Genomic DNA, 20,192 nt, shown 5'->3' on the forward strand with positions numbered 1-20,192 from the left:
ACAAAAATACTCTCTAGTCTCTTCTTAACGATACGGTGTAGTTATTACGATATGTCGGTTTTATTATTTAGCAGTCCCGGACTCTCAGTTTAAAAAAAAAAATATTTGACCGGTCGTGTAGCCTAGCCGGTCCCGAGGGGTGCATTCTGTAGCCTGAGTGTTTTTTCACCAATCCTTTTTATTATTTTTCTTTTAAAAGCTCGAATCCACTCGTCAAAATACAAGTTGTAATTTCAATTGACTTTTAAGAGTTGTTTTAGCAGAAGTCAACCTTGGAGATTTATTAGGGAAGTTCCAGTCTGACTGATGTGGTTTTTCTCTCCTTTTAAGTTTAGCTTTAGGCGTTTGTCTGTTCGTATCCGTCGCTGTTTTAATCTTTTTCCAGCTGCTCGCCTTTAGCCATCTCTCGGACCTGTTTGATTTCTTCTTTCTTTCTTTTGAATTGAGCTGTGTATAGAGAGAAATAGATAAAAGGGGGATGACATTAATGTTTGTAGCTGGTTTTTATTTAATATAAAAATAAGTATATGAGGGTATTTTAACTTAGGCAGACTATCTAAGTACTCCTTTTTTAAAAGTTGAACGCGCCCGCCTAAATTTCTTAATTGTATTTTGTAAAGAATTATCAGGTGAATGTACCCCTAAATGGTTATGACGTCAGTTTCTTTGCAGTTTTAATGCACGGTTATATGCTATATTTGCTACGCAATTGCGGGCGATTTTAGTACAGAGTATTCTAAAAAATGGTAAATTTAAATTGGGACCTAAAGTACCAGGCGAATTTGAGTCTAAAATGTAACTTCTATGAAATTTTGTCTCAAGTTTCACCGTAGACGAATTTTATGATTAGAAGAGTGTTTTACGGATGGCCCCTTCCCTTGTTATTTATATTAGCATTATCTTTCAGTTTCTTTATTAAATTTAAGGGGTCATCGCTAAAACACGCTAATCGTAACTTGAAAATGATAGCTCTTAGATCAAAGGTCATAAAAAATATCCATGAAGCCTGCCCTGTAGAAGTGTTCCAGCTATATAGCACCAAATAATGCCGCGTTGGCAAAGTGCTGTGACATTAATTAAGGACTATTTTTTATATATAATCAGAACAATTAAAAGCCCAAAGGATTTTAGAAAAGCCACATTTTTTTTTGTTAATGATTCTATACCAAAAGACGGATAAAATCCCACAAATTTTTTTATTTATTTATTTACTTTTTTTTTCATACTGGGGCGGGTTTTACAGTAGTATACTATAGTTATTTATCTTCCTTCGTTGTTGGGAAGTAACTTCCGGTTTCGAAGAGTACCGGAGTACTAGATAGGGGTAAAAAGTGGGGGATAGTTTTTGGATGAAATCTTCCGGCGTTGCATGGGATGCCCTGTTGTAAAAGAGCTGACCTAATGGAGCCTTAATGACCTTTTAACCCCTGGCTTCGAGAGTGACGTTTAGCAAATGTCTCAATTGGGGCCCCCCCTACGCGCCCGCGCTTCACCTCTCCCAAATCTCTCCTGAGCCAAATAAAAAGAGAACAGAGGCAATGATCTTGCAAGAAAAAGTCGTACAGGGTGTTACTGAAAAGTCTCTCAAAAATTAAGGGGGCGCAACTCTTTCTCTTATTGTTAGGTATAAATGCTCCCTTTCCATAGTGGTATCCCATCTTATAAGAATACGGGACTACTTTTCCCTATACGGAGTGTTTAAATTGCGTAACCTTCCACCCTTTATTTGCTTAGCTGTACTACGCGACTGGGATTAAGTCGATTGATTATAAGTTCAGTTGCGAGCTATGCCTATATGAAATGGATATTATTTTTTTATTTATGGGAACTATACACCTTCTTAGTATTCCATTCAAGTTCTATGATTCTTAATATCGGAAATAATAATCTTTTTATAGGTGTAAGTAAGGTTAAGTATAAATACGGTTGGTTGTATTAAAACAGTGAGCACGTTTCCGAGTTAACTGGGTGCCTGTCAATCATTTTCTTATTTGTTTGGGCGTGGTTGCATTTTAATTAAAACGTGAGGTCCCCTGAACGCAATAATACTTTTCCTGTATTATATATCCAACCCAACCTTCTCTCTCTCTTTTTTTTTTTTGCACCTTTAACTTCCCCGGAAATTATTCCTGTTTTTTTTTTTTCTCCATTTTGTTTTACATTCTTCAAAAGGGTGTGTAGGATCAAACCATGATTCTTTAGTAGTAGCAAGAAGTGATATCTAGTTTATTAGGGAGAAGGTATAAATTTGCCACATTTCTAGCTTTATCTCCAGTCCAAACGTATAGTAGGTCCGGAGTTAATCCCCGCCGCCTCTAAATTACAACCAGCATCTCATTGGGTCTTGAAAACTCACGTCAGCGCGACGCGAATGACGAAAATTACCTTGTATTTTCCGACTGGGGAGAGGCGAAATAGCCCGGCCTCCTTTTACGTCCCCCTTTGTATTTTGAAAGGGGGACTGGGACTATGGAGCGCGAATACTTAGGCATCTTACACCTTCTCCCTAATAAACTAGATATCACTTCTTGGTAGCAGCAAGGGTTGTAGTTCGGCCTAATTATTACAAAAACATTTAAAACGCAATACGAAAGAAGTTGTGTCCATACTTATCAAATCTAAGATTGCGATACATACCCTTCCCTTCCCCTCTCCTTTGCTCCATAAGATTTAAAAAAAAATATCTGTTTTTGAATGTTGTTCCTCGTAGACAGAGCGGGAAAAGTAAAGCGGAACAAAAAGCAGAAAGAAAAAGAAGAAGCCGAGGCATTTCCCCAAAGATAAAGAGAAGGTGACTAAGCTAAGCCTAATCGATCAACTACTTTTCGGACACATTATATGTCCCGTTCCGATCTCCTCTCCTCGTGTTCTGAGGGAAAGATCTTTTCGAAGGAGATGGATATACTTATTTCTAGTCCCGGGCATTCATCCTACATCCCCATCCCCCTACCCCCTGTTTCTCCCGCCAAAAACCTTCCTTCTAAGGATGGGGGAGGTTTTGAGGCCCTCTTCTCTCCTCTCTCTCTCTTGGATGCGAGCGAGTCTCGATCTGATCCTCATCTCGGCTCTGGCGTTTTCTGGGGGAGCTCTAGCCAAGCCACGTTTGCTATCCTCGCGGGATATGTATGTATGTATGGTTTGTGATGAATGAATGTGGTGGTGGCAAGCTTGCCTGGTTGGTGTGCTGTTAACCCCCATCTTTACTTTCATCGTTTCATCTCTGGAGTCGGACGGATTCAGTGGCTGGCCCGGTATGGGAATAAGAACTTTTAGGGACCTTTCTTCTCGCACTCCCGCTATATGGGACAATTTTTTGGGGAATATGACATTAGGTGGTTTGAAAAAGGGTTGGTTCCTCAACCAGTTTGGGCGCTAAAACTGGATTTCCCGTTCGTTTTTCTGGTTTTAATTTTTTTATATTATTATTTCGGGATTCTCGTATCTTTTGTTATGTCGTAGGTTTTTAGTGAAGATTTTATCCCACCGATGCTTTAGCTATTATTACGCTTAGCTATTCCGCTATGGGATCTGGTTATACTAAGGCCTACTGACTCTCTTTTTGCCGCGAATCTATTCTCCTCCTCTTTCTTTAAGCCTAATTTTGGGATAGAATTTTTTGAGGATGGTTGGTGGAAACTCTTCGGAGACTGTTTCACACGCGTTTTACTGTGATGGGCCTTTTTATAAATCTGTTTGTTATAGGTTAAGGTTTTTCTTATTATGTAAGAATGGAAGGAAGGGTACGGATATTACGAAAGTTTCAAATATGTTTTTTTATATTTGGGTTATGTTATTATCGTTACTTCTTTTATGACCATGGGAATTACTGTTAGACCATTTGAACCACCACCACCGACGTCGACGGGGTTAAAGGTTGATATAGTTTGACAATTTTCACTTTGGTAACTTCTTTGAGCCTTAGTTGAACGAAGTATTTTTAATTTTCAACAATTGTGTTTTTTTTTTTTTTTTTACTTATTTAAGATAAATTTTGTTTACCAAAACAAGATTCACATCTGCCCGTACGTGTGTTAGGGATGTGAAAATGATTAATGGTTAGTAGATGGTTTGTTAGGACTTACGAATAGAGGAAAAAATAGTAGACATTTGACCTATTTCTAGGCCAATATGTAAACAACTAGTCTATAGATTCTTTGAGAAACGCCTATTCAAAATTTTGTCTATTTTCTGTAAATTTTAAAGGGTCCTAATTGCCGTATAGAAAATCATGGTTTTGCTTTAAAAACAGCCCCATGATTCTTTACAATGATTATTTATTGCATTTGAATTAAGGGACTACGAACATATTTCGTTAAATTAGAACATATATTATTCTATTCCTTTGGGAATTTTCCCGCCAATTGGATCTAATATCTTGTGGGCCTTGTGTTATATTCATGCACTAGTATACCCATGTTAATAATTAAACACGCGAGTTCCCTGTTCCGTTTTGTTCAAGCGGTTTTTGCACATTCGTATTTATAAAGGGAGGCTGAAAAGGAAAATCAAGTGATCTTTTTTTCTCTCATCGATTCTTCTACTAATTATAAGACCAATCTGAATAATAAAACAAACTCAAAATACAATTCTCAGAGTGATTTTGAAATAGATAATTTCAAATGAATTTGCACCTCCGACCAATCACGTAATGCCCTGCCTTCTTGTTAACAAAATTCACGTGGTACGCTCTATATCTCGCGCCATCCACGATTGTCAGTCACATCGCGTGCAATTTTTATCATATATTAAATCTCGTGCTAAATTTCATTCGACATGTAGCGTGCCGCGAGTAGTATTAATTTTGTTAACAAGAAAGCATGGCGTTACGTGATTGGTCGGAGGTGCAATTTCAAAGTATCCACGAAACCTCAAACTAATTTGAGTTTTAAAATCATACAGAGGTATAATATTTCCCACGTGTTTCATTATGCAGATTGGTCTAATAATTAATAGATAAAAAAGAATCACTTGATTTTTCCATTTCACCCTCACTTCAAAAAGAATGCAACGCCAAAGTGTAATCTCATTTCCATAATATTTTGATCGCCACTCTGATTCCCCCCCCCCCTCTTTCTCCCCTTCTACTTTTCGATTTGTCCGAGGAGTTGGGCTTCCCTCTAACACTCCGTAGCTAAGCGGGTTTACCGCTATAAAGAACGATACAAATTTTAGGAAAATTGACTCTAGGGAGCCAAAGCACAAGTTGGTTGTAACGACAAAAAAAAAGTCAATGAAAAGGAGTGGTCAATCAAATGAGAAGCTTCTTGATCGAGTGTATATATCTAAAAACTCCCGCCTTTTTCCAGCGTTACTGTTTTGTGGATTTTTTTCTCTCTCTCTCTCTCTCTCTCTCTCTCTCTCTCTCTCTCTCTCTCTCTCTCTCTCTCTCTCTCTCTCTCTCTCTCTCTCTCTCTCTCTCTCTCTCTCTCTCTCTCTCTCTCTCTCTCTCTCTCTCTCTCTCTCTCTCGCTTTCTCCGCATGGAGCGAAATTTTTGTTTAGTTTCAAATGAACTATTACTGACATAAGCACATGGTTTCAGCAGCTTTTTTTAACTAAACATTTATTCAATTATCCCATGAATGTGCAGGGTGTTTATGGCAAGTCTTTCGTAAATTAAAGGGTGTATTCTACGTCTACACGCTGTATAAGCATTTGATGTTACACAGATCTTCAAATAATAATAATTTGGGGTTTATTTTGATTAAATTGTAATTAACATAAATTTATAAGTTTTTTTTTTAAAAAAAAAATTGATATTGAACATATTTTTAGTTTCAAAGTGCTATATGGAAATTTGAAAATCCGTAAAAAAATGAAGTGCTGATATGTCATTTTCCAGGGTTGCCACAGGTCATGGAAAAACCTGGAAAATTCAGTGAATTTCAAAGTGAGCCAAAAATGTTAGGGGTTTTAAATCTGAAAATGTTAATTGGTGGCAACCCTGTTATGGTTCTTTTGCATATATTCATGGGTTTATTAAATGATTCATTTATCGTACACGACGCGTTTCTGTCTTGACTTTTAGTCCCTCGACCCGCCGGGTAGCCCCGAACCCAAAAATCCATATTAAACTGTGCGCGCACTAAGAATATCGAACGTTTTTTTTTTTGTTCCCCGGAATCGTACACCTTAGTTATAAACACACTTTTTCTTTTTCTCATACTCTCTCAGATATTTATCGAGTCTACCGTCAAATTTTTTTTTATTGCAATTTTTTTTTTGTTCTTTCTTTTTCCCATCCCCGTGGTGTGGTGGTGTTCCGTAACTTCCTTCGATATTGGGCAAATATTGAATTTATTTTCTGCGATATATATATTATAAACCTATTATTTGTCTATGGTAAACTCTTGCGCTGCTGCTAGGATAGCTTAAAAAGTCGAGGTTAATTTTTTAAAGTAAAATTTGTGGTTTCGGAAGTAAAAAAAAACGTTGGTTTCGGAAGTAAAAAAAAACGTAGGTTTCGGAAATAAAAAAATTGTTGGTTTTGGAAGTAAAAAAATGGTCGGTTTCGGAAGTAAAAAAATGGTCGGTTTCATAAGTTAAAAAATGGTCGGTTTCATAAGTAAAGAAAATGGTCGGTTTCGGAAGTAAAGAAAATGGTCGGTTTCGGAAGTAAAGAAAAGGGTCGGTTTCGGAAGTAAAAAAATGGTCGGTTTCGGAAGTAAAAAAATGGTCGGTTTCGGAAGTAAAAATTGTGGTCGGTTTCGGAAGTAAAAATTGTGGTCGGTTTCGGGAGTAAAAATTGTGGTCGGTTTCGGAAGTAAAAAATGTAGTATCGGAATTAAAAAATGGTCGGTTTCTTAAGTAAAAAAAATGGTCGGTTTCGGAAGTAAAAAAATGGTCGGTTTCGGAAGTAAAAAAAATGGTCGGTTTCGGAAGTAAAAAAAAATGGTCGGTTTCGGAAGTAAGAAATGGTGGATTCGAAAGTGGTCTCTAAAGTGATCTCATATTGGAAGTATCTGATTTTTATCTTAATGGTGGGAATATTTTCTCTGAAGGTTTCTGGCCATTTTTAAAGAATTAAGAAATTTTTGAATTTTATATATTTTTAAAATTCCTAAAAAAAAATTTTTTAAATAAAACCAAAAACTTTCGAGAAAAATATAGTTCGGGAAAAAAGTAAAAATTTTCTTTCTTTACCTTGATTTTTTTTTAAATTTATAATATCCGTAATGCGATGCAACAAGTGTTTTGCCAACCAATTATATTTCTTTTCACCAATTTTTCAAGCGGACACCAAAACAATAGTTAAAATTTCAAATAATTCTTTAACCAACCGCGTTATAACGATATCGAGCTACTACATATGAATTTTGCGAGAGTTTTCTTTTCTGTCTGTACATTAACTTGGAATATTTTTTCGGGCGCGAGAGGAAACCGGCCGTTTGCAACTTGTTGGAGTCGGATCGGAAAAGAGAGGAGGGAGGTTTTCAGCCTAGAACCAAGAGAGAGTGGGAGCGGAAAAAACTCTTTCCAGAGAGAGAGAGAAAGAGAGAGCAAAGCAACACGAGGTTGGGAATGCACGCACGCCAAGGTCCCTTCGCAGCCTACGCTATAGCTACTCTTCGTTTTCTAGTCAGGACAGTGTTGCGCTCCCCGCGTCTACTATACCGCCTTGTTATATAAAACCGAAATAAAATCATGAATATAGTATAGTGGAAGATCAGACGCTCTGCTAGACGGAAAAGTGAGTGCTGCTGCCTCGGTGTACACCGTGCTACCCCCCCTTTATTAATCCCCCTTTTTTCTTTCCACCGCTTAACTATAACTATAACTCCTCCCGTTTTCCCCTTTTATAAATCGGAAGCAGATTAATTCGGAAGTTGTAGCTGTTATAGTTAAGCTCTCGTTGCTTTTCAGAATATAGTCTGCTACCACGAACTTTCTCGTGACGTCATACCCTCCTATCTCTTACCTCGGTTTTGACGACCTTATTGGAAGTCGTCAGCTCAGGCCCTACAATTTAGACTACCAATATTGACGTCACGTCCCCGTAGCTCCTCCCCTCTCAGTACCAGTAGTTTTATTTATTTATTTTGATACTGGGAAGCTGTAAATTTTTGCTTCAATTTTAGATGAATTTGTGAGATTTTACTGAAGTTTCAAAAATGGCCCATTTTGTATTTCTTTAGTATGTTAAGATTGGTAAGTTTATGGCAATTTCAATATGATAAAATTAGATAAATTTATGTAATTTTTTTATGATAATATTTGGTAAATTTATGGGAATTTAAATATGGTAAAGTTTGATAAATTTATGGGATTTTTTTATGATAAAATTTGATAAATTTATGGCATTTGTTTATGATAAAATTTGATAAATTTATGGGATTTGTTTATGATAAAATTTGATAAATTTATGGGATTTGTTTATGATAAAATTTGATAAATTTATGGGATTTGTTTATGATAAAATTTGATAAATTTATGGGAATTTCAATATGAGAAGATTTGATAAATTTAAGGGAATTTCAATATGAGAAGATTTGATAAATTTTAAGGGAATTTCATTACGAGAAGATTTGACAAATTTATGGGAATTTCAATATGAGAAGATTTGATAAATTTATGGGAATTTCAATATGAGAAGATTTGATAAATTTTAAGGGAATTTCATTACGAGAAGATTTGACAAATTTATGGGAATTTCAATATGAGAAGATTTGATAATTATGGGAATTTTAACGGATCCAGAATTAAGAATTTTTCTGAAACATTTTAATAGCTTAATTTTGATTTTGAGTTCATTAGTTCTTTTTGTAGGTTTCACGGTAAAGGGGTTTAATTATGAGTATCCCTAACAAGACATATCACAAATATTTCTTATCTTTGATACTTCAAATTAGTATACTTTTAATTTTAAACCCCAAACGTTGTCAATTTTGCCCACCCTAATGCTTGGCCTAGTCTAGGTGCAGAACGGAGTTCCTTGTAATAGCGAAACTAGCTTTCTCCATTCGAGTATAGTATAGGCGCTATTATCTGTTCTCCGGAAGGCGGTGTTACATTTTTAAATGCACTATAGGACTTTAATAGTAAGTTTGGCGGGAATGTCGTCAAGGCCGGGGGAAGGTAAAGGACTTTGCGCGGACTTTGGGGGCGGCAGAGAGAGAGAAAGTTGAGTGACTTGTTGTCTGGGCTACACGCTTAAGTTTTCGTTTAGGAAAAGCGGACAGGTGTGTGTGTGTGTACGCGTTAGAAAAACTCTTTCCCCCCCCCCCGCAACCTTTTTTTTTAGTCGTTGATCGTAATTAAGGTTTTTGAGGATTATTGAACTGACCGCTGTCCTGTAGTAGTTCCCAGTTTTTCCCACTGACCTTTCAACTCAAAAAAATTAATGATAATTACTTACAGAGCCACAATTCTAGGGAAGATTCTCAAAATAACCTATACATTGTGTTCCAAAAAAGGGGCTGGTATAGTTTTATGGGGAATCAATTTTGAGGCGAAAATGTAACTTCTCTATGACATTTTGGCCCTAAGGGCCACCCTAAATGATGACCCCTTATTAAATTATAAAAAAAAGTCTTGGTTTAGACCAAGGCCGCAAAAACAAACGATATGTGTGAGGTTTATCATTTGACTGAAGTTTCAGATATTGCAATTGTTTTAATTATTTTTATCCATTTAATCCTTAATCAATATTAAATTCAATCAACTGATTTTACTGTTAATCGATCCATTCCCTCTAAATTAATTGAAAAAATTACATCTTTCAGATTATTCACTAGATCCAAAAATATAACAAAATAAATGTATCTTTAATAATTTTAAGGGGAACTTAAAATCAGCAGCCATTTAACCAACTTGTTTTCTATGCTTGTTTTTTTTTATATATTATAACTCGCGCATGGTTAGACGTCAGGGAAAATCGTGAAGAGAATACGGGACAAAGATTAAACTGACCCTCTGTAAGAGTTTTATATTGTTTTAATAAGTGGTGGGGTAAAAAATGTTACCCTTCCCCTCTCACTCTCTCTCTTTCTCTCGCTAGCCAGCTTTATTAGTCGAGCTAGTTTAGAACTCGCGCCTGTGTAATTTTAGTCAATGTAGACGGTCGTGTAGTCGCTTCCATTTGTCTGCACGCTATTTATGCCTAATAACCTTTTCCACGTATAGTCTAGCCCCTCACTCAGTTCGCGCCACTGCTCGCTCGTACGGTTCAATCTCCTCCTTATTTCCACACAACCTATTGCGCCTGCGAATGTTGAATTATCCCCCCCCCCTTTTTTTATTTCCCTATACTAAAGACCTTGTACTTTTTTTCATATCATGTACGCCCCTTTTAGTAGTTTTCTCTGCAGTTCAGAAACATTGTTTTTTCCCCCTTTTCTTATTGTTTTTTAACGTGGTTAAAGGATAGGTAATGTTTAATGGGTTCCATGTAAGATTTAGTAAGTTGAACTTCTGGAAAAATTGGTCCTTGTAAGGTTCTGTCTAAATTGTTTTCATGAAAAAGTCTGTGTAAAAGTTTCAGAAAAAATGCCTGTTGTAATTAAGGCACTTGCTTTCACTTTCTCTTTAAAAGTTTCGATCGGTTTTTATCGCGTTTTTTGTCAAGATTATTGTTTTTTTGTTTTTCTTTTCTTGTAACCCAATACTCGCCCATGCACCTTTGACCCCCACCCTATCCCCTCCCACCATACAAACTCGTATTTTATGTTAATCCTAAGTGTGGGCTTCGCAGACCGTTAATTGGAAAGAGATTAAGCCAGTTTTAAGTGGCTTTTGCGATTAATGAGTTTTTGCCCACCGACATTTCGTTCTTCTTTCTTCTGTATTTTCAAATATTTATCGAGATTATTACCTTAACCACTTGGCGAGACCAAAAATGATTAACTTTGTAGTCTTTTAATTAATATGATGCACGGAATATTATTTTAATGGTTTTTAGTTAGTTAGAATGTAGATGAATAAAATAATGGGTTAAAGGATGGTATGTATATGAAAAAATTCTGGAACGTTGATACAGGTGTTTCGGCGGATACCGTCTAGGCTTCGTCTGCCTTTTTATGTAACGGTTGAGAGAGCATTGTTTATTATATTTATCTACCGTGATTCATTTTCCATTTTTTTTTCTCTTTCTTTTTCTGTAAGTTAGGCTTAACAATATTTCCATAAAAACTTGCAGGAATTATTAAGCCTAATTACGATTGAAAAAGCACGTGCAATTTTTCGCGCGCCAAATTTAAAAGATGCGCCACGTGTAATTGTCTCGCGCGTTTTTTAGTTTGGATTTTTCTTTCTTTTTCAGTAAGTTAGGCTTATCAATATTTCCATAAAAACTTGCAGAAATTATTAAGCCTTATTACGATTGAAAAAATACGTGGGAATTTTCGCGCGCCAAAATTAAAAGATGGCATGTGTAGTCTCATGCGTTTTTCGCGCTCAATTTGGTCCTGTTTTTAGTTTTACTTTTAAAGTTCTTATATCTCGGGTAATCAATGGATTTTTCTGTAACATTTAGGTCATTAAACTGGCCACTCGCTCCTAAATGACCCCCTAAAAACATTACCCCCCCTTACAAAACTAATAGTTCAATTTACATTTGTGTACTCATACAAAAGAGATTATTCCCCGTTTGGGGTATATGTGATATTATCGATTTAACATGGCTAGCGAGAGCTTTGTACCATAACGTTCAGCGGAAAGCATGCAGATGGGGATATAGTTGTGTTACGTGCATTGTACCGGTATAGAAGATAATTAGGAAAGGTAGATTGAACAGTGTTTTAAGAGCGCGTCAACATGGATTTTGTTCAGAGGGGGGGGGAATACCCGCGGGATTAGCTAGTGACGTCATTAAACAACCACGTGAGTGCCGGAGTTTAGTGTGCTTCAGAAATCCAACGTTTTCTCTCGTGTTAAATCAATATATTGGCAGTCAAATGGTGTAAGTTCGTACTCCGTACTATGCATCTTGGGAGGGAACGTATAGGAGCCCCCACCATAAGAAAATCTGTGTACAGGGTGTTTCTGATACTGATTTGAAAGTGTCAATGAACATGCTGGGGTTTACAACATTTAATTACGTAGATATAGGCTCCCAAACCTTGATTGTCCCACGTCCCCTTTTATTTATGGCAAACTTCACAGAGAAACACCCTGTATTTTTTCAGCACTTATTTCTTGAAATGTTTAAAAAGTGCTTCATGATAAGCATCGATTTTTAATTTTAAAAAAGATCTTAACTGAAATTAGCCGTTATGATCGGAAATGACTGAGCTGTGAAGGAAAAAGCATATATCAATTTTTTTTTCTAGAGTCTTAAATTGATGTTTTGGAATCAATAATGGTTTCGCGTTTTGATTCTATATCAAAAAAGGAAAGGGTTGTTCTTTTACACAAGGTCGTGCGTGACCCATGGCGCGTCCCGCTTGCCCTATAACCACCGGAAATGCCGACCATTTCTAGCATCCTCTCTCTCTCTCTCTCTCTCTCTCTCTCTCTCTCTCTCTCTCTCTCTCTCTCTCTCTCTCTCTCTCTCTCTCTCTCTCTCTCTCTCTCTCTCTCTCTCTCTCTCCTGATCCTGACTATACCATGTGGTCTTCCTTTTTTGGGCGCGAAATGACCACTCGGTGATTACTATCAAAACTACCCTCCCTTCCTCCCCCAAGGCTAGTGTCTTCCTTTTCCGTTTATATCATGCTTCCCAAAAGATCAGACTTTTTCTTTTTTGTTATCCACGAGAAGGAATCGGAAGAGAAAAGATATATTATGAGAGAGGAATGAAGAAACTGTGGGGAGAAGAAATTTCGTGTTTTGTGTTTTGTCTTTTCTTAATTCTGATTTATTTTTTAACCCCATGATCTTGGTCTTCATTTACTTGGCCCCTCACCCCACGTAACTCTTTTTGGGCTCATTTTAAAAACTAAAATAGCAACAACAAATAGGTTTGAAACGATTTGTCTGCTAGAGTTTTATTTTTATTTTTGTTCTTTTCTGGTCTCTGCAAGGAAGCGAGAGAGAGGGGGGGGGATAAACTTGCAGGCTAATGGTCAGTCGTCTTTGTGTCTGATTAAGAGTTCTCTAGTCGCCTTGTAGTCCGCGCCGATTTTGAGAACGACGTATTAATCGTTATTTCAAAGTCTCGGGGCTTTTATTCCGCTTTGTCTCACCTCTTTGTTTATTTCGCCACGTATGAAATATGAATATTTAATTTTAAAAAGAAATAAGAGACGAAATTCAAGAGGTTTATGTTCGGAGCAAAATGTCTGGTTGGTTTGTTTTGAATATTTAATAATTTGTTACGTATTCGTTTTGACTCATATTTTCGTATTTGTTCTTCCATAAAAGGTGGTGTTACATTTAACGGAAAATCCTTGAGGTTTAATGTGTTCATAAAAGGTTTTAAAAGGTCTATTTTAGACCTAAAATAGAAATATCACAGACAGCCAAGCCTAACAGGCCATAATTATAATTGTTAATTAATGGGTATACTTTGTATTAATACGCGTAAACGTTCGTAAGCCTTGGCTAATTATGATTTGGAAAAGGAAAGAAAAAGATCTTCAAATGATTGCGAATTAACCTTCGAAGTATTCTTAATTGATGTTTCAATCATCGTATTATAAAACGTAATGACCTTTTTTAAACAATTTATCTAATTAAAAATACATTTTTAGTTTTTCTTTCAACCGTCCGTCTCTTGTTGGATTAGCTATTAACCCCTTTTAAGTAACCAAAGGTTTTTTATTTTAATTTTAATAAAAGTAAGTGTTTGAGGAATTCGAGTAGCGGATCTAAAAGGGCCCCTTAATAATTGGAGCGATGGTGGTAAAAAAGGGGTGAAACTAAAGAGGAGGAATGTATGGTAAGCCACGATACTTGGCTCCTCGAGACCGACCGTGCTTAATTACCTGTAGCAAGCCTCTCTCTTCTCTCCAGCATCCTAAGGATGAACGGACGGAGAAGATGGGAGAGGAGAGAAAGGAGAGAGAGGTTTGCTGGTAAATGAGGATTCTCTTCCCCATCTCTACCACCCAAGGAGATCAAGATTGCTAAAGCTAAGCCTTAGTCTTAACCCCAAAACTCTTTCTTTCCTTCTCTTTCTCCTTCCCTCTTATCCCGAATCCGTCTGTCTGTTAGTAACGTTTTCTGATTGAGACGAGGATATACCGGGTTTCCTCCCTCCGCGCTTTTTGTTTTATACACCAAAGGGAAAGAAGCCTGGTCTGGCCTGGCCTCGCCGCCAAAAATCCTGGAAACCTTTCCGTGGTCATTTTCTCGCCCTCAATTTATCCATCCACCTACCATTGCACGATGCCTTATAGGAGGAAATAAAAAATATTGTAGGGTTTAGACATTATACCAAGCTAACCCTTTTTTGGGATAAGGTATACCTAATTCCCATACCACGCGATGTATTGTAACTTGGGGATAGTCTATCACGGTTTTTCGTGATTGATCAAACATTTTTTATTTTCCAAACAATTTATTTTGGGTGGGATATTTTTAATTTATTTTTAAATAAATTTAATTATTTTCCATTCCATGAAACGTATCGATGTAAATTTTAAAGAGAAGATATTTTTATTTTTTATGGCGTATCACAAATCTATGCTGGAAATAAAAGGTCACTGGCTATACGATTATAGTATTTTTCCTTACGTAATATTCTCTGTTTTTAGGCATAGGCAATTTTTGCGTACTAGATAGGGGGAGCCTTACGTAAGTTTTCCCGCCTAGATCGAATGAAGAGAGAGAGAGGGGGGGGGGAAGAGATATCTCGTGCGCGTGTAAAAGAAGCGCACGCGAAAGTGCCATAACAAGAGTATTCTCCAACATTTAGGCCTTTTTCTTTTCATCCCATCTCCCTTATCCCCCTATTGCAGAGCCCATGCACTATACTATACAGCCTTATCACCCGTGCACTTCCCCAACTTGTAAAAATCGCTCATCAACCATTTTCTTTCTCTCTCTTTTCTATGTATGTTAGAACCATACTGAGCACGAGATCACTGTGTTGGGCTACTTTTTTTTGGCGCGAGCGCGGTTACATTTTCGATAAACGAATATCCGCACGTGATTCCTTGCCCCCCATCCGCCTCCCCCCCCCAAAAAAATAGTACCGCGCTTTTTTTCTCTTGTCGTTAGTGAAGTAATTATTTTCTAGTACCGGTTGCATCGAGGTTGACGTGATTTATTTCTTTATAGTGGTTTATTTTTATTGTTAACAACATTGGAAATATCTCTATTTTCTAGTTTGTTTTTACATGAAAATTTGTCTGCCCCTATATGCTGGCTTGTGGTTTATACATTGTAGCGGGTGAAACACTTTTACAGGCGTTTTTATAAATTATGTAGTAGGCTTTTCCTAACGTCGCCTATCTTGTAAAATTCTCTGTTCTAAGCCTAAATTTAATCTTTAAGGTCTAGGATATAACTATGACTAAAATTGAAGTTCTGGTTTTAAATGTAAAAGACCTATAAACAAATAGCAGCTTCTAGAGGCGAGAAACCATTTAAAATTGGTCTATTTTTTGTGTTAAATATATCAACTTACCACGTACCCTAGATAAAATTTCATCTGGTAATCTTACAAGGTCCATATAATACTTCAGTATAAAATAAACTCTCTCTGTACTTGTACTATATAGCGAGACTATACGAGGGATATTTTATTGAATAGTTCAATTTATGGGCCCTTGTTATTAAAATGGAAGGATGTACTATACACTTCTGACCCATAGAGGAGAAGAGAAAAAGATAGAGCAGAAAGAAATAAAATCAAAATCTCCTATCATACTTTTTGGTTGAAGTTGTAAAAAAAAAATAGGAGAGAGGAAGATTGTAGTATGGAGAAAGAGTGCATGGTGGCGAGTGGCGAGCGCGAGAGAGAGGTGAAAGGGGTCGCGCCACAAAACGCCGTTTTGCGGTGAAAGGTCAAGACTATCTTTATCTTTTTTTACTGTCCCTTCCGTTCCCGTCGTCACTCTTATTCTCTCCCAGGCGGCGCGGACTCCATCCTCTCTCTCTCTCCCTCTCTCTCTTGGCCTCCTCTCCTTGGGATGAAATTGAGGATGCAGGGGAAGGGTATTCCGCTCGCTTTATCGTTGTCTCTATGGCACGTGGTGGCTACTGCTGGTCAAAACAGGGTGGCTAAGGTCGCGGTCGCATTACCCAACCAAATTTTGCAAAATTAATTTATTTTCAATTTAAGCAATTCAATTCTTTAATGTTAGTACGAATCTCTCAGCAGGCATGTGCAGATGGAGTCTTTTACATTTATATTTTATCATCTAATACCACCACGAGACGGGCTGTAGAAATTTGGTAAATTAATATTAAGTTAATGAATATTCTAGTTTTATTTTCTTTAATTATTATTTTCAATTCTTCTATTGAATCACACGTTGCGAAACAAATCGGGCCTGGAACCTCTATTTCGTGGAAATACTGTACTTTTTTATACGAGTAGCCTCGGGTTTTTATGTGGAACATTTCGTAGCCCCCATTTCATTCCCCTTGGCCCATCTCTCTAGCCTTATACGACCTCTTACTGGTCACTGTACCCTTCCCACCACCCTAAAACCCTTAAGAAAATACTGAAGCGAAGGCCAAAACTACTCTCTCTCTCTCTCTCTCTACAGCTAGGGCAGGCAGGCGGGGGTTGGGGTTAGGGTTGTCCTGGGTTGGAATAGAAGGGGCTATTACGATCTCTCGCCCTCCGCTTGTTGTTTCCTGAGGTTTTCTTCTTTTTTTTTCTTTTCGCCTCTTATGTGGTGGATGCGAGTTGGGCGTCCGCCCTAGCCCTTTAATACGGGCGACTACTCTTCTCTAAGGGATAGGGCGAAGGCCCTTTTTGTAGCTCCGTGGTATAGCTCGTTTGAACGAAACGCGCGAGAGAGCTAGGGAGGTCATCGGAGTAACGGGCCGCTGGGGAACTCGGGTTATGGCCTAGTTGGAGTCCGGTCGCTGACTGAGGATACTACCATGGTCAACGTCGCATCGCGGTGACGACTTTTGGAGAAATGGCCCGATAGAATCACCCCCCTCAGGACCACATTTTCGCGATGAAACCGTTAATGAAGACAACTACGAGCCAACCAAGAGAAATTCAGGCAAACCTAGCTTGTTTTTAAGGACCCGCGCCTCTTTTTAAGCAGGGCGTCATTCAGGTTAGGTAGAAAAGATGGTTGAACCCTTTATTATATTAATCTTTATTTTCGAATAGTAGTTTTGAACATTGATAAAGTTGGAAGTTTTATGGTTCCCTATAGATCTAGACGATTCAAAACAGCACCTGCCAATTTTATATGATGCATTTTATAGTATAGCTTTCTGAACTATCTCATCTGTTAGACGCTGTTTTCAGTGTATTAATCGGAGTCTCGCGAATCAACTTCAAATTGAATCTTCCAAAGTTCTAACCGGAATTATACAGGGAAATAATGTTGTTCGTACTGAATTATACCTTGACACGAACTATACGGAGTATAAGGGGTGGGGTGGGGGGAGTAGGAGTTTATAGGACCGTTTGTGGCCAGCGCGCGCTTTCTCTCCTCTCTTACTCTCCATCTTCTTCCTTTGCTCCCGCTCTTCTCTCCTCCGTTTTTAGTGGGGAAACCTCTTCACTCTCTCTTTATTTCTTTATCTACCCCCTTAATTCTTTCTCTCTCTCTCTCTCTTGGTTCATTCTATCAGCTGCTGTTTCACGCTCATCTCTTTCCCTTCTTCTTCTCTTCTATATCTTTTCAGTATATTTGCCCCTCCCCCACCTTCTCATACCGCTTCAATTTCTTTTATATAGGTGCACTACGTAACATCGTGGTATTAGTGCTCAGGTATCACCGCGCGTTGTGTACTGGTATGATTAATTTAATTACGAATTCATTTCATGATAATGTAAGACGGTTCGGAACTAGAAATATCATTAATAAGTTGGTACACGTTTCATTTATCTTCTTTAACTTGGTGATTTAAATATTTAAAGAAAATGTTTGTATTCGTCAAATTTGAACTGCAGATCCAAAAACAAAACTTTTCTTAGGAAAAGCAAAATGTCAAATTATAGGGGATTGACCACGCTATAAATGATCTTATGGTGTTTATAGTAGTAGTAGTAGTAGTAGTACTAGAATTTGGCCAAACTCAGGGCCAAATAATTTCCCAGGTTACCATTGGCCTTTGATGATCGGATTAACTATATACTATAGCTGTCCTTAACTTCTCTTGAAGTCCGTCTGTGGCGTCTCATTCAGCTTAATCCCCCCAATTAAAGCTGCGGAGACTTTGAGTGTAGGACGTTGGTGTTATTGAAGTCTCATATTTGTAGTAACGTCTATACCTCAGGATAGATTTATATACCCAACACTATATATTTTTTAGCAGTATTAACTTGACATCCAGAGTGTCAACCATCTCTATCTAGTTTTTAATCCATATAGTCTCTGATCAAACTCTCGTAATGGTTCTATGAATGGATGGACTAAGCGGTCAATAAGAGTCCAAGCTATATAGATATTCGGACTGTTTTGGTGGGATGGGATTTTGGGGATATCATATTTTTCCCCAATGTGGTTTAACCTTACCAATTTTCTTTGACCCTCAACATCATTAAAAATCGTGGGTTTTTGTTTTCCAATTTTATTTATATTCCCTAATTAATTATTCCCTCTGAGACGATGAATCAATGGATTCAATTCTGCCGGAGTATGCCGCGATTGTCTCACTCTAATTAGGCACTGAACTAACTAGTTTTAATAGAAAATTACGGTTGAATCTCTCCGCATACAAAAAATCCTCTAGAGAATTCGTTTCGATTTGTAGGCTAGAATATGAAACCGAATTACGAAAAAAATGCAAGCCCCTTAACGTGAGCTATTCCCTGAACACCGAAGCTCGGCGGGAAAAACATTACTACAGGGGCTGTTAGTCAATAGAGAATCTAACCCTTTTCTTTAATTGAACAATTTTAAATTCAATTGACTAAGAATTATTATATTATTATATTTTAAACAAGGAAAAGAAAGTAAATAAGCAATGAAATAAATTAAATTAAACATTATTATATTTTAGTCCTAGCTTTCCCCCTTTTTCCCATCCATCAGCTGATTCCACTGAGAGTATTTCCCTCTCATTCTCGATTTCCCGCCCTCTTTTTAAACGTTTTGGCGCGCACGTGAAACTTTTGTCCCTCGGTTTAAGAGACGCGAGTATGGAAGGAGAGAGAGGGAGAAATATTTTTCGTCCAATCAAAAGTCTCCGCGTCAATTTTTAAAATTTCCGCGCCATCATGTTTTAAGAAACGAAAGAAATATTGAAACATCTTTCTCTTTTTTTGGAATGGAAAAAGATTGGTGGTGCCAATTTATTCAAAACTTACCGCGAAAAAATGAAGAGCGTGCATTGCGGTTGGTTTCTCGTTGTGTAAAAAAAAGGGAGTAAAATCCTGGAGTCGCCTCAACGGCGCTTCTCGAGCGCGAACTGACCGCTGGTCAATATAGACGCCAGCCGAGCGAGTGAGCGCGTGCATGCCGTTCGCCATTTGCCTCTTTTCCTTCGGACAACCCCCCCTTACCCTCAAACCCCCTCTTAGTTCTCTCCCTCTACACTTCCCCTTTCCCTCAAGACCAAAAGACGCCGAAAGCCGGCTTTCCTTTTCTGCATGCGTTTGCCTCTTCTTCTCCTGGGCGCTCCAGCTCCAGCTTCTTCTCTGTCTAACCCGTGATCATTTTCTCCTTTTCCTACTTTTCTCATTGCATTTCTTCTCTCCTACTTATTTCCCAGGCTCTACAAATGCCCCGAGAAACGACCGCTTAGCTTGGAACTGAGCGAAGGGGTTTTTTCTTTCTTTTACTTTGCTTTCTAACCTCCCCAGCAGTGCAAGCCCGATTTCTTTTTGCGCGCGTCATTCTACGCGAGAAGGTGAAACGTCGTATGTGCGGACAAACCTGAAACCTAGACGACTTGGTCAGACTCGCAATAATTAGTTTTGTTACAATGGAAAGAAATAACAGCTCGACATACTCAAAGGCTTTAAATTAAACCAGCGTTATGAGCTTTCAAAGCATTATTAAGTAAGATCATATGTAGCGAAAGAGTGTGGTCTTTTTGCACTCTGTCTTCACACGACCCTCTCAATCTTTTTGAGCATAATTGTGCTCAAATAGTATATTCTCACATTAAAGCGTACGAAGTAAAGGAGACGCAATGCGAACATAAAAATTATCCCAGCTGACACTGCAAC

At 37.7% G+C, this 20,192-nt stretch overlaps 1 long non-coding RNA gene across 5 annotated transcripts in view; it reads left to right on the forward strand.

Moving 5' to 3' along the window:
• The window catches only part of LOC149661884 (uncharacterized), a 58,594-nt gene that overhangs the window by 12,740 nt on the left and 25,662 nt on the right, over nt 1-20,192 (forward strand). The window contains exon 4 of one of the 5 annotated variants that reach the window (XR_016369005.1): nt 2,711-2,791. The exons of the other annotated variants lie outside the window; for them this stretch is intronic. This is a non-coding gene — a long non-coding RNA (uncharacterized LOC149661884). The remainder of the gene's footprint in view (nt 1-2,710; nt 2,792-20,192) is intronic. 5 annotated transcript variants of the gene reach the window in all.

This window comes from Phalangium opilio, unplaced genomic scaffold, assembly GCF_054372755.1.
Source record: "Phalangium opilio isolate 3A_F unplaced genomic scaffold, DU_Popi_V2 ptg000070l_1, whole genome shotgun sequence".
Classification (NCBI taxonomy): Eukaryota; Metazoa; Arthropoda; class Arachnida; order Opiliones; family Phalangiidae; genus Phalangium; species Phalangium opilio.